This window comes from Heterodontus francisci, chromosome X (assembly GCF_036365525.1).
Source record: "Heterodontus francisci isolate sHetFra1 chromosome X, sHetFra1.hap1, whole genome shotgun sequence".
In the NCBI taxonomy this organism is placed as follows: domain Eukaryota; kingdom Metazoa; phylum Chordata; class Chondrichthyes; order Heterodontiformes; family Heterodontidae; genus Heterodontus; species Heterodontus francisci.
This window is the reverse complement of record NC_090421.1, coordinates 15,593,058-15,612,568: the sequence shown is the minus strand read 5'-3', so window position 1 is coordinate 15,612,568 and position 19,511 is coordinate 15,593,058. Positions and strand designations below refer to the sequence as shown.

General features: G+C 44.4%; 2 protein-coding genes across 2 annotated transcripts in view; one reads left to right on the top strand and one right to left on the bottom strand.

Annotated features, from left to right (window-relative positions):
• smarcc2 (SWI/SNF related, matrix associated, actin dependent regulator of chromatin, subfamily c, member 2) overlaps window positions 1-6,260 on the bottom strand; it is a 164,474-nt gene extending 158,214 nt beyond the window's left edge. Inside the window, exon 1 of the mRNA XM_068024936.1 lies at window positions 6,123-6,260. The gene's annotated coding sequence lies outside the window, so the exon portion shown is untranslated. The remainder of the gene's footprint in view (window positions 1-6,122) is intronic.
• Window positions 1-19,511, top strand: part of hat1 (histone acetyltransferase 1) — a 232,113-nt gene that overhangs the window by 181,573 nt on the left and 31,029 nt on the right. The window lies entirely within an intron of this gene.

Genomic DNA, 19,511 nt, shown 5'->3' with positions numbered 1-19,511 from the left:
TATTAACCTGGGTAGCAACCTTCAGGGATTTATGTACCTGGACACCAAGATCTCTCTGTTCATCTACACTACCAAGAATCTTCCCATTAGCCCAGTACTCTGCATTCCTGTTACTCCTTCCAAAGTGAATCACCTCACACTTTTCCGCATTAAACTCCATTTGCCATCTCTCAGCCCAGCTCTGCAGCCTATCTATGTCCCTCTGTACCCTACAACATCCTTCGGCACTATCCACAACTCCACCGACCTTAGTGTCATCCGCAAATTTACTAACCCACCCTTCTACACCCTCTTCCAGGTCACTTATAAAAATGACAAACAGCAGTGGCCCCAAAACAGATCCTTGCGGTACACCACTAGTAACTAAACTCCAGGATGAACATTTGCCATCAACCACCACCCTCTGTCTTCTTTCAGCTAGCCAATTTCTGATCCAAAGCTCTAAATCACCTTCAATCCCATACTTCCGTATTTTCTGCAATAGCCTACCGTGGGGAACCTTATCAAATGCCTTACTGAAATCCAGATACACCACATCCACTGCTTTACCCTCATCCACCTGTTTGGTCACCTTCTCGAAAAACTCAATAAGGTTTGTGAGGCACGACCTCCCCTTCACAAAACCGTGCCGACTATCGCTAATGAACTTATTCTTTTCAAGATGATTATAAATCCTGTCTCTTATAACCTTTTCCAACATTTTACCCACAACCGAAGTAAGGCTCACAGGTCTATAATTACCAGGGCTGTCTCTACTCCCCTTCTTGAACAAGGGGACAACATTTGCTATCCTCCAGTCTTCTGGCACTATTCCTGTCGACAATGATGACATAAAGATCAAGGACAAAGGCTCTGCAATCTCCTCCCTGGCTTCCCAGAGAATCCTAGGATAAATCCCATCTGGCCCAGGGGACTTATCTATTTTCACACTTTCCAAAATTGCTAACACCTCCTCCTTGTGAACCTCAATCCCATCTAGCCTAGTAGTCTGAATCTCAGTATTCTCCTCGACAACATTTTCTTTCTCCACTGTAAATACTGACGAAAAATATTCATTTAACGCTTCCCCTATCTCCTCTGATTCCACACACAACTTCCCACTACTATCCTTGATTGGCCCTAATCTAACTCTAGTCATTCTTTTATTCCTGATATACCTATAGAAAGCCTAAGGGTTTTCCTTGATCCTATCCGCCAATGACTTCTCGTGTCCTCTCCTTAGCTCTCCCTTTAGATCCTTCCTGGCTAGCTTGCAACTCTCAAGCGCCCTAACTGAGCCTTCACGTCTCATCCTAACATAAGCCTTCTTCTTCCTCTTAACAAGCGCTTCAACTTCTTTAGTAAACCACGGCTCCCTCGCTCGACAATTTCCTCCCTGCCTGACAGGTACATACTTATCAAGGACACGCAGTAGCTGCTCCTTGAATAAGCTCCACATTTCGATTGTGCCCATCCCCTGCAGTTTCCTTCCCCATCCTACGCATCCTAAATCTTGCCTAATCGCATCATAATTTCCTTTCCCCCAGCTATAATTCTTGCCCTGCGGTATATACCTGTCCCTGCCCATCGCTAAGGTAAACCTAACCGAATTGTGATCACTATCACCAAAGTGCTCACCTACATCTAAATCTAACACCTGGCCGGGTTCATTACCCAGTACCAAATCCAATGTGGCATCGCCCCTGGTTGGCCTGTCTACATACTGTGTCAGAAAACTCTCCTGCACACACTGGACAAAAACTGACCCATCTAAAGTACTCGAACTATAGTATTTCCAGTCAATATTTGGAAAGTTAAAGTCCCCCATAACAACTACCCTGTTACTCTCGCTCCTGTCGAGAATCATCTTCGCTATCCTTTCCTCTACATCTCTGGAACTATTCGGAGGTCTATAGAAGACTCCCAACAGGGTGACCTCTCCTCTCCTGTTTCTAACCTTGGCCCATACTACCTCAGTAGACGAGTCCTCAAACGTCCTTTCTGCCGCTGTAATACTCTCCTTGATTAACAATGCCACACCCCCCCCTCTTTTACCATCTTCTCTGTTCTTACTGAAACATCTAAATCCCAGAACCTGCAACATCCATTCCTGCCCCTGCTCTACCCATGTCTCCGAAATGGCCACTACATCGAGATCCCAGGTACCAACCCATGCTGCAAGCTCACCCACCTTATTCCGGATGCTCCTGGCGTTGAAGTAGACACACTTTAAACCAAGTTCTTGCTTGCCAGTGCCCTCTTGCGTCCTTGTAACCTTGTCCCTGACGTCACTACTCTCAACATCCTGTACACTGGAACTACAATTTAGGTTCCCATTCCCCTGCTGAATTAGTTTAAACCCCCCCGAAGAGCACTAGCAAATCTCCCCCCCCAGGATATTGGTACCCCTCTGGTTCAGGTGAAGACCATCCTGTTTGTAGAGGTCCCACCTACCCCAGAAAGAGCCCCAATTATCCAGGAAACCAAAACCCTCCCTCCTACACCATCCCTGCAGCCACGTGTTCAACTCCTCTCGCTCCCTATTCCTCGCTTCGCTATCACGTGGCACGGGCAACAACCCAGAGGTAACAACTCTGTTTGTTCTCGCTCTAAGCTTCCACCCTAGCTCCCTGAATTTCTGCCTTAAATCCCCATCTCTCTTCCTACCTATGTCGTTGATGCCTATGTGGACCACGACTTGGGGCTGCTCCCCCTCCCCCTTAAGGATCCCAAAAACACGATCCGAGACATCACGAACCCTGGCACCTGGGAGGCAACACACCAACCGTGAGTCTCTCTCGTTCCCACAGAACCTCCTATCTGTTCCCCTAACTATGGAGTCCCCAATGACTAATGCTCTGCTCCTCTTCCCCCTTCCCTTCTGAGCAACAGGGACAGACTCTGTGCCAGATACCTGTACCCCATTGCTTACCCCTGGTAAGTCGTCCCCCGCAACAGTATCCAAAACGGTATACCTGTTGTTGAGGGAAACGGCCACAGGGGATCCTTGCACTGCCTGCTGGTTCCCTCTCCTTCCCCTGACGGTAACCCATCTACCTACTTCTTTTACCTGAGGTGTGACTACCTCCCCATAACTCCTCTCAATAACCCCCTCTGCCTCCCGAATGATCCGAAGTTCATCCAGCACCAGCTCCAGTTCCCTAACGCGGTTCTCGAGGAGCTGGAGTTGGGTGCACTCACTCCACCCAGTCTACTTCCACTCTCCTCACTCCCCACACCCTTCAATATTCCACCCAGTCTACTTCCACTCTCCTCACTCCCCACACCCTTTAATATCCCACTCAGTCGAATCCCACTCTCCCCCCTCACTCCCACACCCTTTAATATTCCACCCAGTCTACTTCCACTCTCCTCACTCCCCACACCCTTCAATATTCCACCCAGTCTACTTCCACTCTCCTCACTCCCCACACCCTTCAATATTCCACCCAGTCTACTTCCACTCTCCTCACTCCCCACACCCTTCAATATTCCACCCAGTCTACTTCCACTCTCCTCACTCCCACACCCTTTAATATTCCACCCAGTCTAATTGCACTCTCCCCCCTCACTCTTTAATATCCCACCCAGTCTGATCCCACTCTCCCCCCTCACTCCCCATACCCTTTAATATCCCACCCAGTCTAATCCCACTCTCCCACTCACTCACAACACCCTTTAATATCCCACCCAGTCTAATTCCACTCTCCTCACTCCCACACCCTTTAATATTCCACCCAGTCTACTTCCACTCTCCTCACTCCCCACACCCTTCAATATTCCACCCAGTCTACTTCCACTCCCCACACCCTTCAATATTCCACCCAGTCTACTTCCACTCTCCTCACTCCCCACACCCTTCAATATTCCACCCAGTCTACTTCCACTCTCCTCACTCCGCACACCCTTTAATATTCCACCCAGTCTACTTCCACTCTCCTCACTCCCACACCCTTTAATATTCCACCCAGTCTACTTCCACTCTCCTCACTCCCACACCCTTTAATATTCCACCCAGTCTACTTCCACTCTCCTCACTCCCACACCCTTTAATATCCCACCCAGTCTAATTCCGCTCTCCTCACTCCCACACCCTTTAATATGCCACCCAGTCTAATCCCACTCTCCCCCCTCACTCCCCACACCCTTTAATATTCCACCCAGTCCTATCCCACTCTCCTCACTCCCCACACCCTTTAATCCATCCAGTCTAATCCCACTCTCCCCATACCCTTTAATATCCCACCTAGTCTAATCCCACTCTCCCCACACCCTTTAATATCCCACCTAGTCTAATCCCACTCTCACCATACCCTTTAATATCCCACCTAGTCTAATCCCACTCTCCCCACACCCTTTAATATCCCACCCAGTCTAATCCCACTCTCACCATACCCTTTAATATCCCACCTAGTCTAATCCCACTCTCCCCACACCCTTTAATATCCCACCTAGTCTAATCCCACTCTCACCATACCCTTTAATATCCCACCTAGTCTAATCCCACTCTCCCCACACCCTTTAATATCCCACCCAGTCTAATCCCACTCTCCCCCCTCACTCCCCATACCCTTTAATATTCCACCCAGTCCTATCCCACTCTCCTCACTCCCCACACCCTTTAATCCATTCAGTCTAATCCCACTCTCCCCATACCCTTTAATATCCTACCTAGTCTAATCCCACTCTCCCCACACCCTTTAATATCCCACCTAGTCTAATCCCACTCTCCCCATACCCTTTAATATCCCACCCAGTCTAATCCCACTCTCCCCCCTCACTCCCCATACCCTTTAATATCCTGCCCAGTCCTATCCCACTCTCCCCCTCACTCCCCATACCCTATAATATCCCACCCAGTCTAATCCCTCTCTCCTGCTCACTCCTCACACGCTGTAATATCTCACTATACTAATTCCACTCTCCGGCTTGCCTCACATACCTGACATTGTGGTGGAAGCAGAATCCATAATAGCTTTTTAAACAGCAGGGAAAAAATATTTGAAAAAAATCTGACGGGGACAGGGCAGAGTATTGGAATTAAGTTTGTCGCTCTTTTTGAGTGGTGGCAGACACGATGGACTGAAAGGCTTTCTTCTGTGCTGTAAAATCCAGTGTATTAACATTCTAATATCAAATCATTGATATATTCCTTCAGTAAATTTTCTGTATTACAACGATGGACAAATTGCATTATATTGAGGTTGGAACAGATCTCTGACAAATATCAGAACCTGCACTCTAGGTGCAAGGCAACAGTGAGCGATGCCAAATGAGATGTACTATTAGTTAGACTTCAATTGAGATGTCCTCCAACCTTGAACAAACATGTCACAGCATCATGGTGCTAAATTTGGTCATGATGTTCCATATAATTCCAGGGATCCTGGTCATTGCAAAAGTACTCAGCGTAAATGTGCCTTGCTTGATGTGGAAACATATAAGTGTATTGAGTTGGGAGGTTTAAATTATGAGGACAGGTTGCACTGACATAGGCTTATATTTTCTTGAATCTAGAAGATTAAGGGGCGATCTTGTTGGAAATGTTACGATGATTAGAGAATTTAATAAAGCAGATAAAGAGAAAGTATTTCCTCTGGTGGGAGGAACTTAAGAAGAAGGGAGTAAAACCTTAAAATTTGAGCTAGGCCATTCAGGATTGAAGGCAGGAAGCATTTCTTAACACAAAGTGTCGTGGAAATCTGAAACTCACTCCCCTAAAAAGCTGCTGCGGCTGGGGCTCAATTGGAGCGTTTAAAACTGAGATTCTTGTTGGGTAAGGGTATTAAGGGATACGGAACTAAGGTGGGTAGATGGAGTTAAGATACAGAAGATGACGTTTTGGTGGTTGCCAACAAACTTGAGCATAGACCAATAAAAGAGGTAAAAAAAAAAGGGAATTAGATGGTTTGAGGGTTCAAAGACAGAATCTATTTGGTCAGAGTTAAGGAAGAATAGAGGAGCTATTATGTTAAAAGCCGTCAAATAGTGGGAAGGAGATGGAAGAGCAAATTTGCAGGCAAGTTATAGAAAAATGCAGTAGTGTTAATAGGGGACTTCAATTATCTTAATATAGACTCAAATATTAACAGTGTAAAGGGGAAAGAGGAAGAGGAACTCCTGAAATGAGTTGTGGTACTTACTGGCAATTTGGTAAGTGGTGCATTGCTTACGTGTTTTCCAAACACCTCCTCCTGGAACTGCAGCAGTTGGACAACCAGACTGGAGAGAGACTTGTTAGTTGGTGGCTCTGCTTGGATGTACTGTAAGAAAATGGAGTGTTCACCATCAGACAACATTTCAGAAACACGTAAAATGGGAAAATGTCAGTACCACAGTTGTTCATATTTTAGGGTTAATTTTCTGAATCACCTGCCCAGTGCACAGCCTCGTCAACTGAGAGAATGTGTCAGGAAATTAAAGATGGTGCTACTGCCACCTCCACCTGTGGAGAGCCAGGCTCTATGCTGGAAAGGTGCATTCAAAAAAGTAGCTTTATGCTGTGTGCTTTTACAATTCTCTGTTTTTACATTAAATTCCATTCTTCTGAAATAAGCTGGTGTATGTTACCTGCAAAAGTTCTTCCCTACTAAAACATGTGCATTTGGCTGATATGCTTGTAACTTACAGGAAATTTTGAGCAATTTCACAAACAACGATCAGATCTGACATTCTTAAAGTCCTGACATAAGAACATAAAATTGTGTTCCTTGAAAGGGAGTTTCAGCAATTAGCAGCGATATTAGAGTGCAGGACCTTGAGGTACCTGTATAAGATGGATGGGTTGCATCTCAACAGGGCTGGGACCAATGTCCTTGCAGGGAGGCTAACTGGTTCTATGGGGAAGGAATTAAACTGATTTGGCACGGGGTGGGGGGGGGGGGGCGGGGGGCACCAGGATGAAATTTAGAGAGGAGATATAAGGGGCACAGAGGACTGGAGAGACAAACAACACCAGAGTTACAAATAGTTCAGAAATAGGAGGATCAGACAGGGGGCAAATGTGAAGCAGTCTAAGTTGGATTTGGAGTGCATGTATGTGATTTCACAGGGCACGGTAAATAAGGTTGGTGAGCTGCAGGCACAAGTCGCCACATGAGACTATGATATTGTGACTCAAAGAATGGGAGGATTGAGAACTTAATATTCCTGGCTACAAGGTATTCAGGAAAGATATAGGAGGAGAAAAAGGAGGAGGGGGTGGTGGCAGTATTGATCAAATAAACTGTTATAGCACCGGAGAGGGATAATGTAGTTGAGGGTTCAAAGACAGAATCTACTTTATCAGAATTAAGAAACAATAGAGGAGTTATTACACGACTGGGTGTATACCACAGACCACCGAATAGTGGGAAGGAGATACAAGAGCAAATCTGCAGGCAAATTACAAAAAGTTGCAAGAACTACGAAGTAGTGATAATAGGGGACTTCAATTATCTCAATATATAGACTGGAATAGTAACAGTGTAAAGGGCAAAGAGGAAGAGGAACTCCTGAAATGTGTACGAGAACTTTCTTGTTCAGTGCGTTTTCAGCCCAATGAGGAAGGAAGCAGTGCTGGATCCAGTTCGAGGGAATAAGTGGGGCAAGTGGAGTATGTTTCAGTGGGAGAGAATTTGGGGAACAGTGATCATAATATCATCAGCTTTAGAAAAGTTAGGAAAAGAACAAGGTCCAATCAAACATAAAAATACTTAACTGCAGGAGGGCTAACTTCAGTGAGTTGAAAAGGGATCTGGCCCAGGTGGATTGGAATCAAATATTCACAGGTAAAGTAGTAATTTTACCACAGCAGAAGGTGGAATTTGAATTTAATTAATAAATCTGGAATTAAAAGCTAGTCGAATGATGGCCATGAAACCATTGTCGATTGTTGTAAAAACCCATCTGGTTCACTGATGTCCTTTAGGGAAGGAAATCTGCTGTCCTTACCTGGTCTGGCCGACATGTGACTCCAGACCCACCTACATGCCCTCTGAAATGGCCTAGCAAGCCACTCAGTTGTACCTAACCGCTATGAAGCCAATAAAAAGGAATGAAACTGGACAGACCACCCGGAATCGACCTCGGCACCGGAACCGATAACGGCAAATCCCTGGGTATGTCCTGTCTCACCAGAGGTGGTGGCACAGTGGTATACAGTAGGGAGGGAGTTGCCCTGTGGGTCCTCAACATCGACTCCGGACCCCATAAAGTCTCATGGCATCAGGTCAAACATGGGCAAGGTAACCTCCTACTGATTACCACCTACCGCTCTCCCTCAGAAAATGAGTCAATACTCCTCCATGTTGAACACCACTTGGAGGAAGCACTGGGGGGGGGGGGGGGGCAAGGGCAAAAAAATGTACTCTGGGTGGGGGTCTTCAATGTCCATCACCAAGAGTGGCTCTGCAGCACCACTACTGATCGAGCTGGCCGAGTCCTAAAGGACATATCTGCTAGACTAGGTCTGCGGCAGGTGGTGGGGGAACCAACACGAGGGAAAAACATACTTGACCTTGTCCTCACCAATCTGCCTGCCGCAGATGCATCTGTCCATGACTGTATTGGTAGGAGTGACCACCACACAGTCCTTGTGGAGAAGAAGTCCCACCTTCACATTGAGGATACCGTCCATCGTGTTGTGTGGCACTATCACTGTGCTAAATGGGATAGATTTTGAACAGATCTAGCAATGCAAAACTGGGCATCCATGAGGCGCTGTGGGCCATCAGCAGCAGCAGAACTGTACTCAACCACAATCTGTAACCTCATGGCCCGGCATATCCCCCACTCTACCATTACCATCAAGCCAGGAGACCAACCATTGTTCAATAAAGAGTGTAGGAGGGCATGCCAGGAGCAGCACCAGGCATACCTCAAAATGAGGGGTCAACCTGGTGAAGCTACAACACAGGACTACTTGCATGCCAAACTGCAGATGCAGCATGCAATAGACAGAGCTAAGCAAACCCATAACCAACGGATCAGATCTAAGCTCTGCAGTCCTGCCACATCCAGCCGTGAATGGTGGTGGACAATTAAACAACTAACTGGAGGAGGAGGAGGTGGCTCCACAAATATCCCCATCCTCAATGATGGGGGAGCCCAGCACATCAGTGCAAAAGATAAGGCAGAAGCATTTGCAACAATCTTCAGCCAGAAGTGCCAAGTTGATGATCCATCTCGGCCCCCTCCTGAAGTCCCCAGCATCACAAATGCCAGTCTTCAGCCAATTCAATTCACTCCGCGTGACATCAAGAAACGACTGAAGGCACTGGATACTGCAAAGGCTATGGGCCCTGACAAGATTCCAGCAATAGTACTGAAGACCTGTGCTCCAGAACTTGCCGCACCCCTAGCCAAGCTGTTCCAGTATAGCTACAACACTGGCATCTACCCGGCAATGTGGAAAATTGCCCAGGTATGTCCTGTACACAAAAAGCAGGACAAGTCCAACCCGGCCAATTACCTCCCCATTAGTCTACTCTCAATCATCAGTAAAGTGATGGAAGGTGTCACCAACAGTGCCATCAAGCAGCACTTGCTTAGCAATAACCTGCTCAGTGACGCTCAGTTTGGGTTCCGACAGGGCCACTCAGCACCTGACCTCATTACAGCCTTGGTTCAAACATGGACAAAAGAGCTGAACTCCAGAGGTGAGGTGAGAGTGACTGCCCTTGACATCAAGGCAGCATTTGACAGAGTATGGCATCAAGGAGCCCTGGAAAAACTGGTGTCAATGGGAATCAGGGGGAAAACTCTCTGCTGGTTAGTCATACCTAGTGCAAAGGAAGATGGCTGTGGTTGTTGGAGGTCAATCATCTGAGCTCCAGGACATCACTGCAGGAGTTCCTCAGGGTAGTGTCCTAGGCCCAACCATCTTCAGCTGCTTCATCAATGACCTTCCTTCAATCATAAGGTCAGAAGTGGGGATGTTCGCTGATGATTGCACAATGTTCAGCACCATTCGCAACTCCTCAAATACTGAAGCAGTCTGTGTAGAAATGCAGCAAGACCTGGAAAATATCCAGGCTTGGGTTGATAAGTGGCAAATAACATTTGCGCCACACAAGTGCCAGGCAATGACCATCTCCAACAAGAGAGAATCTAACCGGCTCCCCTTGACATTCAATGGCATTACCATTGCCGAATCCCCCACTATCAACATCCTAGGGGCCACCATTGACCAGAAACTGAACTGGAGTAGCCATGTAAATACCGTGGCTGCAAGAGCAGGTCAGAGGCTAGGAATCCTGCGGTGATTAACTCACTTCCTGACTCCCCAAAGCCTGTCCACCATCTACAAGGCACAAGTCAGGAGTGTGATGGAATACTCTCCACTTGCCTGGATGGGTGCAGCTCCAACAACACTCAAGAAGCTCGACACCATCCAGGACAAAGCAACCCGCTTGATTGGCACCCCATCCACAAACATTCACTCCCTCCACCATCGACGCACAGTGGCAGCAGTGTGTACCATCTACAAGATGCACTGTAGCAATGCACCAAGGCTCCTTAGACAGCACCTTCCAAACCCGCGACCTCTACCACCTCGAAGGACAAGAGAAGCAGATGCATGGGAACATCACCACCTGCAACTTCCCGTCCAAGTCACACACCATCCTGACTTGGAACTACATTGCCGTTCCTTCACTGTCACTGGGTCAAAATCCTGGAACTCCCTTCCTAACAGCACTGTGGGTGTACCTACCCCAAATGGACTGCAGCGGTTCAAGAAGGCAGCTCACCACCACCTTCTCAAGGGCAATTAGGGATGGGCAATAAATGCTGGCATAGCCAGTGACGCCCATATCCCATGAATGATTAAAAACAAACTGAACAATGAGAGGCCTTCACGCCCTTTTATCAGCATTTATTTACAGATGTACATCACAAACATACAAGTCTGTGTCTATTTACAGAGGCTCAAGTGAAACCCCAGTTAATGGCCACCACCTGCATACAATTAAACACAATTAATATACAATTAACAGATTTCCTTCCCTCTCTTTCAATAAAAATTGCAGTCAATATGCACAACCAAAATTTCAAACCAAACTAAATCAAAAACCTCCATTTTCTGTACAAAGCATTACATTGCAAGACGCCCCTCTTCTAGCACCCCAAACAATTTCTTTGTACGTGCATTTCATTTTGTAAAACAATCCGACAGTTGCTGAGTTGCATCCACCCATTTAATTTGAGAGATTTCCTTTCTCTCCAGCATTTGTTCCAAGCCAGCAAGATAAATCTGTAACTTGTTCTCACGTCCACTTTTCGTATAGCGTACATTATCCCACAATGAACAATTATCTACATAACATTCAATGGGTATACTATCGTCAGTACCCTCATTGTACAGAATCTCACTTAAAATATCCACTGCCTCCACAAGAGCCAGTGTTTCAGCAACCAAAGTACTTTTAACAACATTTATTTTTTTTATTTTCTTCGCTTCCCAAGCTGAAGAACATTTTCCATTTTTGCCTACAAGAAATAGTATGAAACCAGCTGCTCTCAAATACACATCAGCAAGATCAGCACATGAAGCATTGCTAAAACTGAATGGTTTCATGTTCTTTAGGTTACCTAAGGATGGGAACTTAAGCACACATTTCTCCAGATTTAATATTTTTCATGTTTTATTTGCCCTTAAAAGATTCTCTAATTCAGGGTGTTTCATCGCAGTACTTAACTCCAACACATCAAAATAGCATCTGATCTAGTCTGAGTGCACAACCAGTTCAACTGATCAATCAAGCTTCGCAAATGCTCTGTCTCTTCTTTAAATATGACATTATCTTTCTGTGATGACCGAGCACGATTAACCAGGATGGGAGTAACATTCTACAAGTAGGATTGTTCATTGAAAGTTATTCCAAACCTACTCTGGCTTAATATCTAAACCAATGTATTTAAAAGTCTCACAAGCCTGACTCCCAATTTTAAATTCTACTCGAATCTTCTAACACACTTCTCAAATTCCGCAGTACACCAAATAGGAGATCATCAACATGCACCATGAAGATGCCTGAAAGTTATCCTTTGCTATACCAATAAAACACTATGGGATCTGTTTGTGGTTTAACGCAACCAATTTTCAGCAAAACAGATCTCACTGAAAAATACCACACCCTGGAAGCATCATTCAGGTCACAGATGCATTTGTTTAGTTTCCATAGTTTCCCTTCTACATCTGCTGCCTCTTTGGAAAGTTTCAGAAACACTTCTCTCTGAAAAGCATCACCCTGCAGAAATGCAGCTTTTATGTCATTTGATCTACACTTCCATGAATATGCGGACAAAAGAGCTAAAAAGATTTTCGAGGTTACTTTTCCAGGTGTGGGAGAATCCTCTCTAACATCTGTATCACCCAGTCGCTCTTCAAAATCCCTCGCAACTAACCTCGCTTTAGCCTTATATAGTCCCATCTGTAAGGACTTTTTCACTGCAAATGCACCTATATGACAAAGCTGGTTGCCCATTATCTGGTTCCTCTGAATAAACTCCAAACTCTCTCAAAGCATCTAATTCCCGTTGTTTTTCCTCTCTTATTAGTTTATCTACAGGTTTAGTGGCAACCACCAAAACTTCACAATCATGAGGACCTCTGCTGCTAGTTCTGTTCCGAGACTGATCTGTGACCTTTATTTCATTGTCTATTCTATTCAAGCTACGGTCTCTACTTGCACTTTTATGTCTGTCGGGACAACTACTGTGAGATCGCCCTCTTGCACTATTGCAGGCTCTTTCTCCAGGACATGATCGTTTTCTAACACAAGAATCACTTCTGGACCCACTATCAGTACTTGCTTTCTCACTCTCCACTCTTTCACCCCATTCTGCCAGTCCATGGATCTCGCTTCTTGGCCATCATCCTGAACATTCAACCAATATTTAAACTTGCCAGTAGCTTTTCCTGCACATCCCACAATTGTTGCATCCTTCCATTCACTAGATCCCTCTGGAATATATGTCACCCGAGTACCCACACTGGGTAATTAACCTTTGGATATGTTAGCTCCGTCCTGTTTGTCACAATCACTCACATCACTATCCAGTCCTTGATCTACCATATTCTGTTCGCCAGGACCTTCAGCATAAAACATATAAGCATTTGAGGTACAAGGTGTCTTGTTTACTTCTATCAGCTGCTCAGCATCTGAGATTTTGTAATTAATTTCGATTAATCGTGAGGAATGAAACTTAACAATTTGTTTGCCATGTTTGATAATGGATGTCTTACCATCACAAACTATTCCTTACCAGAGCCTTTCCATTCCCTATGATCCTCTCTTTTATAATACACCAAAACTCCTGAATTAATGCTGTCTCAGATGTCTTATACGATGCCTCAGATGTCTCTGAATTTTCTCTGAGTCCTCAGCCTTGATGAAAGCCTGTCTCCCTGCATGTAAAGCATTCAAATATACAGAAAAAAAATTGAACTAATTGTAGTATCTTCTAGAGCAGGAAGACAATCACACAGCACAGAAGGCAATTTGGGATTTAGTTCATAGACTAATTAATGGTGACTATATCCTCCAACCATCTGGAGTGAATTCTTTGTATGAACTGCCCATGCCAGAGCAGTTGTCAACTTGTAGTCTGGTTGATAAGCTAAAATTTGATGCAGCATTTCATCAATCACTACATGATTCCCTTCACAGAGTCCATTGCTGAAAAGACTTTCAGCTGTGGTCACATGTCTCTGAACTTGTCATTGACAAATTCCCCTCTATTAGCAGTCAGTAACTTCACTGGCATCCCAAGTCTGGTCCTTATCCATTTTTCCATGACTTTGTCTATAAATAACCCTTTTGCCTTTACTAAGTATTATTTTAGAAAGACTAAATCTGGTTGCCAGGTCTACAAAATGTAGAATGAAAATATTTGTTAGTGACCCATATCTTTAGATCCATGTCAATTACTTCATTATAGTCACGTGCCAATGGAAGGCTTACAATAGTATGTGGTGGCATCCTCCGATACTTTTTACAGATTTGACACTTCTCACTAATCTCTTCTATTAGCCTTATATACTATCATCAACCACATCATCCTTTAGCAGGATTTTCAACCTTAGACAAGAAGGGTGAGAACATTTTCTATGTAACTTGAAGACAATTTGCTTTTTTTCCCTCTCTGATGCCATTAATACTTATCAAACAAACACTTTGACGAGAAACATCAGATTTTGCTAAACAGATACAATAGTGTCCTGACTGGATGAACTGCAAATCCACTAACTTGCCAAAAAGAATTGCCTTATCATGCTCCAGATCGAGTTCCATTTGTGCATTTTACATAAAAGGTTTACTAAACAGCACAAGTATCTCAGTAAAGACTACATCAGTACTGATAAAATGGCTTACTCCAGCTATTTTACATGGAATTACAACTCCCTTTAGTGACCTCCATGTGTTGTCATCACCAAACCTAAACCGAGTAGTACTTTTATATTCCTTAACCTTGCGTTGATCCTCACTACTGAGTGAATCTAGGCAACATTTTAACCAATTTGTTCCACATACTGTTGAAGTTCAAGCACTATCTAGTACTGCAAGTTAGTGGAGTCCGCGACTAACACATTCATCAAAAAACTAAAACCCCTTGTGGCCAGTATAATTTATTCAGATTCATCATTATCTTTATCCTGTTCCTCAGAATTCTCTTCATTTTGAGGACCCTGCCTGTCCACTTTGGGCAGTTCACTGCACAATGATACTTCGAGTCATACCTGAAGCACTATTAACTGTTCCTTGGGTGGGGCTGGGATTAATTCACCTATTATTGCTGTTCCAATTCTCTCTTCTGCTGTAATAGCCAGATCTGTTAAATGGTGCTTTCACCCTAACTTTCCCCGTCTTTAACCCTTCTGTTGTACTGATGCCTGTGGCCAGTATCTGGAACCTTTCAAAATCTGGCCATCATCAAGTCCTCTATTTTTTTGTATGACCAGGAAATGTCTCATTTGTTCCACGAAGGCTGATGGAAATGACTGTTTCCCCAAGAATATTTTAAAGGCAGGAGATATCTTATCCAACAGGGTCTCCCTCTCTGAGAACCGAACACCAGTTAGAACCAGTAGCCTGCCCGCAATGAGACACCTTAGCACAATCCAGCAATTTAAACTCTAGGGCTGATCTATGGATCCCCAAATTGAATTTTGTCAATCTTTTATACAATCTGTTAAAGTCTATGATATATTCCTCCATGGAATGACCATCTGCTTTCCGAAATCTATCAAATTCTGACCATGCCTCATAAGCATTTAACAGATCATCCTTTTTGTAAATTTCATCCAAGAACTCTAATAGAGGGTCCAAACCTTTTTCACTATCCAACTGACGGGCACCATCTCACAAAATACTTCACTTCTGATTTAACTTCTTGTAGGAAACGACACTGCCAAGACCATACCTTGTTTCCTCTTTGGTAGGGACGTAACCCATGTCCACATATCCTCTTCATTCTTCCACTGGTCATATGGTTCAGACTCTGAGAACATCGGAGGGGCATCATGCCCCAACAATTTATACGTACTTTCTGCCATTTTTCACAATAGTTACTAGGATTGTGGTTTTCTGTCTGAAACTGTTTCCTTAGCTTCCAACCTTCACCTATAGGCAACCATCCTCTGCTGCCATGTTATAATCCAGAAAGCCAGCTGGTGAAGGATAGAACTGGAGCTAATCTTTAGACACTTTTATAAGCATTTATTTACAAGAGTTACACATAATTAGCATAAACCTCCTAACCCAACAACTACAGTTTCAGTCTGTGTCTATTTATAGGGGCACAAATGAATCCCCAGTTGATGCCCATCACCTGCACACAATTAAACACAAATAATATACAATTAACATGCTTGCTGTGAAATATAGCAGCTTAATGATTTGTAACCAGCCCAATTTTACCAAGCTCTTTTTGGTCCATCTTGAAAGACACAGATTATCCATTTCAGATCACAACGATGTCCTACTGTTATATTTCTGGGTTACACTATTGTATCATTAGATATTGGGCAGTCTAGGCACACCCCTAAACCTAAGATGCTCAGACCACATAAGGGCTGACAAGCACTGCCATACCCGAGAGAATATCCAAGGCAAAACTCTACACTTGTCACAGTGCACAGAGAAATTTAGAAAGGAAATGACTGACACAAAAGTGTGACAAAAACATCACAACACAAAGTGAGTTTTCACAGACAGGAAATGCACGCAGAAGTCAGACAATTAATATCTTATTGATAGATAGATACTTCCACTTCTCCCAACAATTTTGGTGTATTCATCCACATTAAATGTTGTTAGCCAACCATCTTACTTCCAGGAAGTCCCAACATGCGGGTGGCTTAATGATAGACTGGCACAAAACTTGGCTCTTAGGTAATTACTCAAGTTAGCCCAGCTTCCCAAAAACAAGATCTGTCTGACAGACTGGTAAGTTAGCAAAGTGTACATGGCCAGGTGAAAGTAACTGTAAATAAAGGGTTAATCCTGAAGCCTGCTGCTATTAGACTACTATTAATTTTATGTCACAGTAATGTCAACCTTTAGCTTTGGCCTGTTAAGCAGGGAAGTGAAAGTCTATTTAAAGTACCACTGGTCTGTTAGGCCAGGGTTCACCCTGCAGCAATGGTCAGTTTCAGGATGAAGTAATAAGAGGCCTAATTAAAGACATGCCATTGCACACTGATTCACAAGTTTCAGAGAACTTTATAATCATTTCATAACTGTGTGGGAAAACAGTTAGTTCTGCCAAGGAAAACATCTGGACATACATTACCCTTTTTAATTGGTACCAATGATACAGAAACAAAGACAGAATTATAATTAAAGGCTTCACTTGATAGAATAACAATTACATGGAGCAAGAGTGAAACCATCCAAAAGGTAACAAAGTAAGGGACATTTGCTAGTTTGACAGAAAAACAGCTCGATAATTAAGGAAAGCTAAAGTTATTGACTAGGGCTAAGTCGATTAAATTCTCCTTGTATGGAGTTATATTTTAACTTTTATATAATTAAGTCACGCCAAAATTGTGTGGATTATCATGTGGAGAGAGTGAGAGAAATGTGGCTGTTTGTAATGACTATTTGGATTCATGAAGGTCTAAGATATTGAGCTCAGAACCATGACATGGTCTGAATTCCCAACCAACCATCATGAGGTGTGGTTGTAAGTCTAGCCCCAACACTTTACAACAGGACCGTTGGTGCCGATGTGATTCGCTCACAATATGTGATGGCCAATGTAATCTAGAAACTATTAGCTCCAAGATAGTTATGGAAAAGGATAGGACTGGTCCTCAGGTTGAAGTCCTAAATTGGGGGAAGGCTAATTTCGATGGCATCAGACAGGACCTCTCAAAAGTTGATTGGGAGAGGCTGTTTACAGGTTAAGGGACATCTGGCAAGTGGGAGGCTTTTAAAAGAGAGATAGGAAGGAGTTCAGGGCCGGCATGTTCCTGTTAGATTGAAGGGCAAGGCTGGCAAGTTTAGGGGAGCTTGGTTGACGACGGATATTGAGGGTCTGGTCAGGACAAAGAAGGAGGCATATGTCAGGTATAGGCAGCTGGGATCAAGCGAGTCCCTCGAGGAGTATAACGGATGTAGAAGTACACTTAAGAAGGAAATTAGGAGGGCGAAAAGGGGCCATGAGATTTCCCTGGCAGATAAGATAAAGGAGAATCCTAAAAGATTCTATAAGTATATTAAGAGCAAAAGGGTAGCTCGGGCGAGAGTAGGTCCCCTTAAGGATCAGTTTGGTAATCTATGTGTGGAGCCCTGGGAAATGGGCGAGGTCTTCAATGAATACTTCTTGTCTGTATTTAATGTGGAGAAGGTCATGGAAGCTAGTGAGTTCAAGGGAAGGAACACCGATATCCTGGAGCATATCAACATTACAAAGGAGGAGGTGTTGGAGGTTTTGAAGCGCATAAGATGGATAAATCCCCAGGGCCTGACCAGGTGTACCCTAGGATGCTATGGGAAGCAAGGGAGGAGATTGCTGGGGCCCTGGCAGAGATTTTTGTATCATCGTTAGCCACGGGTGAGGTACTGGAAGACTGGAGGATAGCTAATGTTGTGCCTTTATTTAAGAAGGGCAGCAGGGATAAGCCAGGGAACTACAGGCCGGTGAGCCTTACATCAGTGGTGGGAAAGTTATTGGAAGGGATTCTGAGAGACAGGATTTATATGCATTTGGAAAGGCAAGGTCTGATTAGGGATAGTCAGCATGGCTTTGTGCATGGGAAATCATGTCTCACGAATTTGATTAAGTTTTTTGAGGAGGTGACCAAGAGGATTGACGAGGGCAGGGCGATGGACGTTGTCTACATGGACTTTAGCAAGGCCTTTGACAAGGTCCCGCATGTTAGGCTGGTCCGGAAGGTTCGAACACATGGGATCCAGTGTGAGCTAGCAAATTGGATACAAAATTGGCTTGGTGATAGGAGGCAGAGGGTGGTAGTGGAGGGTTGTTTTTCAGATTGGAGGCCGGTGACCAGTAGTGTGCCGCAGGGATCGGTGCTGGGCCCTCTGTTGTTTGTCATATATATTAATGACTTGGATGAGAATGTAGGGGGCATGATTAATAAGTTTGCAGATCACACCAAAATTGGTGGTATAGTGGACAGTGAAGAAGGTTGTTTAAGGTTACAACAGGATATAGATCAACTGGGAAAGTGGGCAAGGGATTGGCAAATGGAAATTAACGCAGACAAGTGCGAAGTGATGCATTTTGGGAAGGACATATACATGAATGGCAGGGCCCTGGGGAGTGTTGTTGAGCAGAGAAACCTTGGGGTGCAAGTACATAGTCCCCTGAAAGTGGCAACACAGGTAGACAGGGTGGTGAAGAAGGCGTATGGCATGCTTGCCTTCATCGGCCGAGGCATTGAGTACAAGAGTTGGGACGTCATGTTACATAACGTTGGTTAGGCCGCACTTGGAGTACTGTGTGCAGTTCTGGTCGCCGCACTACAGGAAAGATGTGATTAAGCTAGAGAGGGGGCAGAAAAGATTCACAAGGATGTTGCCTGGTTTGGAGGGCTTGAGTTATAAAGAGAGATTGGATAAGCTGGGTCTGTTTTCCCTGGAGCGAAGGAGGCTGAGAGGGGACATGATAGAGGTATATAAAATTATGAGAGGCATAGATAGGGTAGATAGCCAGAGCCCGTTTCCCATGGTAGGGGTGACTAAAACTAGAGGGCATAGATTTAAGGTGAGAGGGAGGAGGTTTAAAGGGGATCAAAGGGGTAAATTTTTCACACAAAGAATAGTGGGTATCTGGAATGAGCTGCCTGAGGAGGTGGTGGAGGCAGGAACAGTAGTGACATTTAAGAGGCATCTAGACAGGTACTTGAATGAGCAAGGCATAGAGGGATATGGAATTAATGCAGGCAGGTGGGATTAGTATAGATAGGCATTATGGTCGGCATGGACGTGGTGGGCCGAAGGGCCTGTTTCTAAGCTGTACGACTCTATGACTCGCAATCTATTTTCTGTTCCTCTCTGATAAAGCCACTGATGATGCATGCA